The sequence below is a fragment of the Rhinoderma darwinii genome, unplaced genomic scaffold (assembly GCF_050947455.1).
Source record: "Rhinoderma darwinii isolate aRhiDar2 unplaced genomic scaffold, aRhiDar2.hap1 Scaffold_1022, whole genome shotgun sequence".
NCBI lineage: Eukaryota > Metazoa > Chordata > Amphibia > Anura > Rhinodermatidae > Rhinoderma > Rhinoderma darwinii.
Window position 1 is genome coordinate 42,279 of NW_027461904.1, and position 6,160 is coordinate 48,438.

General features: G+C 47.9%; 1 protein-coding gene across 2 annotated transcripts in view; it reads right to left on the reverse strand.

The window, feature by feature from the left end:
- Nucleotides 1–5,930, reverse strand: part of LOC142698340 (hyaluronidase-2-like) — a 47,883-nt gene extending 41,953 nt beyond the window's left edge. The window contains exon 1 of one of the 2 annotated variants that reach the window (XM_075847904.1): nt 5,836–5,930. The gene's annotated coding sequence lies outside the window, so the exon portion shown is untranslated. Of the gene's footprint in view, nt 1–3,336; nt 3,568–5,835 lie in introns of those variants that run through there. The other variant, XM_075847903.1, reaches the window with a different exon arrangement.
- Nucleotides 5,931–6,160: the final 230 nt, after the last annotated feature.

A 6,160-nucleotide genomic window follows, 5' to 3' on the forward strand; every position in this document is an offset into this window, starting at 1 on the left:
ACCGTGCGAGCATTCACACTATGTACCCTCTACTGTAAGAGCAGTCACACTATGGACCCTCTACTGTAAGAGCAGTCACACTATGGACCCTCTACTGTAAGAGCAGTCACACTATGGAACCTCTACTGTAAGAGCAGTCACACTATGGACCCTCTACTGTAAGAGCAGTCACACTATGGAGCCACTACTATAAGAACAGTCACACTATGGAGCCTCTACTGTAAGAACAGTCACACTATGGAGCCTCTACTGTAAGAGCAGTCACACTATGGACCCTCTACTGTAAGAGCAGTCACACTATGGACCCTCTACTGTAAGAGCAGTCACACTATGGACCCTCTACTGTAAGAGCAGTCACACTATGGAGCCACTACTATAAGAACAGTCACACTATGGAGCCTCTACTGTAAGAGCAGTCACACTATGGACCCTCTACTGTAAGAGCAGTCACACTATGGACCCTCTATTGTAAGAGCAGTCACACCATGGAACCTCTACTGTAAGAGCAGTCACACTATGCAGCCTCTACTGTAAGAGCAGTCACACTATGGAGCCTCTACTGTAAGAGCAGTCACACCATGGAACCTCTACTGTAAGATCAGTCACACTATGGACCCTCTACTGTAAGAGCAGTCACACTATGGAACCTCTACTGTAAGAGCAGTCACAGCATGGAACCTCTACTGTAAGAACAGTCACACTATGGAGGATCTACTGTAAGAGCAGTCACACTATGGAACCTCTACTGTAAGATCAGTCACACTATGGAACCTCTACTGTAAGAGCGGTCACACTATGGAGCCTCTACTGTAAGAACGGTCACACTATGGAACCTCTACTGTAAGAACGGTCACACTATGGAGCCTCTACTGTAAGATCGGTCACACTAGGGAACCTCTACTGTAAGAGCGGTCACACTATGGAACCTCTACTGTAAGAGCGGTCACACTATGGAGCCTCTACTGTAAGAGCAGTCACACTATGGAGCCTCTACTGTAAGAGCAGTCACACTATGGAGCCTCTACTGTAAGAGCGGTCACACTATGGAACCTCTACTGTAAGAGCGGTCACACTATGGAACCTCTACTGTAAGAGCAGTCACACTATTGAACCTCTACTGTAAGATCAGTCACACTATGGAACCTCTACTGTAAGAGCAGTCACACTATGGAGCCTCTACTGTAAGAGCAGTCACACTATGGAACCTCTACTGTAAGAGCAGTCACACTATGGAACCTCTACTGTAAGAGCAGTCACACTATGGAACCTCTACTGTAAGAGCAGTCACACTATGGAACCTCTACTGTAAGAGCGGTCACACTATGGAGCCTCTACTGTAAGAACGGTCACACTATGGAACCTCTACTGTAAGAGCAGTCACACTATGGAACCTCTACTGTAAGAGCAGTCACACTATGGAACCTCTACTGTAAGAACGGTCACACTATGGAGCCTCTACTGTAAGATCGGTCACACTATGGAACCTCTACTGTAAGAGCGGTCACACTATGGAACCTCTACTGTAAGAACAGTCACACTATGGAGCCTCTACTGTAAGAGCAGTCACACTATGGACCCTCCACTGTAAGAGCAGTCACACTATGGAACCTCTACTGTAAGAACGGTCACACTATGGAACCTCTACTGTAAGATCAGTCACACTATGGAGCCTCTACTGTAAGATCAGTCACACTATTGAACCTCTACTGTAAGAGCAGTCACACTATGGACCCTCTACTGTAAGAGCGGTCACACTATGGAGCCTCTACTGTAAGATCGGTCACACTATGGAGCCCCTACTGTAAGAGCAGTCACACTATGGAACCTCTACTGTAAGAGCAGTCACACTATGGAACCTCTACTGTAAGAGCAGTCACACTATGGAGCCTCTACTGTAAGATCGGTCACACTATGGAACCTCTACTGTAAGAGCAGTCACACTATGGACCCTCCACTGTAAGAGCAGTCACACTATGGAACCTCTACTGTAAGAACGGTCACACTATGGAGCCTCTACTGTAAGATCAGTCACACTATTGAACCTCTACTGTAAGAGCAGTCACACTATGGAACCTCTACTGTAAGAACGGTCACACTATGGACCCTCCACTGTAAGAGCAGTCACACTATGGAACCTCTACTGTAAGAACGGTCACACTATGGAGCCTCTACTGTAAGATCAGTCACACTATTGAACCTCTACTGTAAGAGCAGTCACACTATGGAACCTCTACTGTAAGAACGGTCACACTATGGAGCCTCTACTGTAAGATCAGTCACACTATTGAACCTCTACTGTAAGAGCAGTCACACTATGGAGGATCTACTGTAAGAGCAGTCACACTATGAAACCTCTACTGTAAGAGCAGTCACACTATGGAGCCTCTACTGTAAGATCAGTCACACTATGGAACCTCTACTGTAAGAGCAGTCACACTATGGAACCTCTACTGTAAGAGCAGTCACACTATAGAACCTCTACTGTAAGAGCAGTCACACTATGGAACCTGTACTGTAAGAGCAGTCACACTATGGAACCTCTACTGTAAGATCAGTCACACTATGGAACCTCTACTGTAAGAGCAGTCACACTATGGCACCTCTACTGTAAGAGCAGTCACACTGTGGCGCCTCTACTGTAAGAGCAGTCACACTATGGAGCCTCTACTGTAAGAGCAGTCACACTATGGAGCCTCTACTGTAAGAGCAATCACACTATGGAGCCTCTACTGTAAGAGCAGTCACACTATGGAGCCTCTACTGTAAGAGCAGTCACACTATGGAGCCTCTACTGTAAGATCAGTCACACTATGGACCCTCTACTGTAAGAGCAGTCACACTATGGAGCCTCTACTGTAAGAGCAGTCACACTATGGAACCTCTACTGTAAGAGCAGTCACACTATGGAGCCTCTACTGTAAGAGCAGTCACACTATGGAACTCTCTGGCACTGGATATTTTGATGGTTGATTCAAGAAGAGCCTAGATACCTTTCTTGAAAACCGGTTATGGGTACTAGATTCTGGAGATGGGACGTTGATCCGGGGATTAGTCAGGGAGTATTTTTTCCCCCTAATATGGGACAATTGGCATCCGCCTCATAGGGTTTCTTTTCTTCCTCTGGATCAACACAGGTCCATAAATCCAACCTACTGTGTCTTTTTTTTAACCTCATCAACTATGGAACTTGCTTATAGGTTTTGTGTTTCAATTATTCACCATTTTCAAGATCTCTGCTTGATGACAGTGAATACAATTATTCTTGTTTATTTCTAGAGGCAGAAAACTCGTCCTAACCTAATACTTTTCACAGTGGAGGATTTGTTACAAAGTTACCTGTGATGTCTGGCGCTGTCAGTCCTGCAGGCAATGCCTGGCGCGGTCAGTCCTGCAGGCGATGCCTGGCGCGGTCAGTCCTGCAGGCGATGTCTGGCGCGGTCAGTCCTGCAGGCGATGCGTGGCGCTGTCAGTCCTGCAGGCGATGTCTGGCGCGGTCAGTCCTGCAGGCGATGTCTGGCGCTGTCAGTCCTGCAGGTGATGCCTGGCGCGGTCAGTCCTGCAGCAGATGCCTGGCGCTGTCAGTCCTGCATTCGCTGTGTCTCAGTAGAAGTCTCGGTGTCTCTGCCGTCTTTGGACTGGTGCTCGTCTTGCCCTGTCCAGTTCTGCTCCCCCGTTTCCTTCCTGCCCCTTCTCTGCGGATTTCCTCTGTTGAATGGAATAGGAAGTTTTCCCATCTCTGCCCAGTAGTTCTGCTGACAGAGGGGCCGGGCGGTTATTTCCCCTGTGATGGGTGTGGGAATCACTTATCATTATTATTGTAGCGTCCATACATTTCCCTGCCAGGGAGGGTCTCGTGACAGGAGAGGGGCTGACGCTCGCGGAGCCTGGAATCTGCCGACAGGTGAAATTCTCTCTCGCAGAACATTTTGTATTTGGGAACATTTTGTATTTGGGAACATTTTGTTATCTCCTTCCTGTGCCCCCTGCCCTTTATAGTGGGACGCCACACGAGCCCCATCACTGAGGAAAGTTCTAGGGGCATCTAAGGTTTTGCCACACAGAGATGAAGGAGCTGCAGATGGTGCAAGTACCACTAGACCCCTATACCTGGGGGGCTATACCTGGGGGGCTATACCGGGGGGCCCCTGCCAACATGAGCGGCGCTATCAATGTGCAGTACAGACGAGCAATCGCATATGTCGTCTGAACTGATGACATCACATGAGACGCGGCTTCTCAGTTCTCCATTATTACGGTGGAGCGCGACCTGTGGCGGAGTTGTGAAACTACAGCTCTCAGCATACCCAGCTTTCCCAGGCTCCTGAATAACAGCGATACATTTCCCACCTCCTTATAACGGAGGGTTCTGCACATTTGCCATGCAGGATTCTGGGTTGAGCTGCAGCTCAGATGTAACTTAGAAATGGCTGAACAGGATTTCTGGTTTTACAGAAGACGCTCGGGGCCTTTTACACGTGAAGATAAAGTGGTAAAAATGAGCGCTGAGCGGCGATCTGACGAGTCGCTAACGCTGGAAAGATCTGCACTTACACGGAACAATAATCCCAGGGTATTTTCGTGGCTTTTGACCTAGCTTGTTTTTCCTCCGGTCTCGTCCGGAAGCGACTTGCAGGTTTACGTGAGGAGAAGTCACGCCGACATACGATAATTGTGCGTTCATCACAAAAGATTCAACAATCAATCAATTTCTCGCTGATCGTGCCGTCGACGCTCGTGAACAAGGATTGCAAAATGATTCGATATTTAACAGCAGCGACCCCCGGCAGTGTAACCGCGTGACATGGCACCACCCACAGGGTCCGGGCACAGCACCCAACAGGGCAGGAAGGGAGTGTGGGCTGAACTGGGAGAAAAACATACAACATCCAAAGATCAGGCAGAATGTGCCGGCGTCCAGCGGAGGCAGCGGACGGGTTTAACCCTTTCACTTCTGGAGCGCCACAGATTTGAGTTCGGGGTTTGTGTCTGCACACAGGACATCCATAATGTATAGAGTGAGACCCCCAAATAAACGAGGCACAGCCCGTCATCACCCGGGAGCAGCTGACAAGACAATCCCAATACATCCTGTTACCTGGACACAGGGTGAGACCCGTACAGGGAGGCCGCCTGAAAAACACAACACCCATCACCAGCGCGCCCTCGCCTGTCATATAACAGATGGAATATTATGCCCCTGAGGTGAAGCTTTGGACACAACACAATTATTTACTTCATTATTCGCTGATTTACCACAATTCTCAGTTACGGATACAAAATCATCATTTACTTTTGAAAATCCAAAGCCAAACCGCAGGAGGAGCGACTTGGCTGCTGTGACAAAGACTTCGTTCTTGGTATGAGAGGACAGAGATCGCTCATGCTGAACCCTGCGGGCACACCGGCGAGCGCCTCTTATCATGCAGCACAATGAAGGGGCCGCACCAGTCTGATGTGCTCTGTGATTCAAAACCTCACTATTTTAAAGATCTTTGCTTGCTGTCAGTAAATGGGAACATTCTTATTTACATCCAGAGACTAAAAAAAAAAAAACCTTTTTACCTAGCCATTTTCACACAGCTGAGGGTTTGTTACAATGTATCAGTGTAGACAATCCTATGTGAGCTACACACAGCAGCACACATCACTCTTGTTAATGAGTTTGTTACAATGTATCAGCCTGGAAACAAGTAGGGAGATCTGTGCTGCTGCTGTGTTCAGCTTACAGGACTGTAGGAGCGGCTACACTGTGACAAACCCTCAGCTGTATGAACAGAAGAGATCATACAATCGTGTTTCTACGGATTACCTGCTCCTGAGTCACATGACACGTACCGGTATCTTCACAATGAAAACATACAGGCGGCGCCGCTGCCGTGCGGACGGTTATTACGCTGCTCCTGCAGGTTACGGGCCGGATGTGAGCGCCTCCTCTGAATGACAGAAACGACACATCAACATATACAAAAATATTCCAATGTTAGCAAAATCATAGAAAATGAACGGGGGAGGGGATAAGACACGAAAATCTCTTGTTCCTGACGGTCATGTGACAAAATCCATCGCTGTTCTCCAAATAATAGACTTTGGGGACAATTTATCCCCATTTCTACTATAGAAAAGCTGCAAAAGATTACATTTGCGGTACAAATTCTGACTT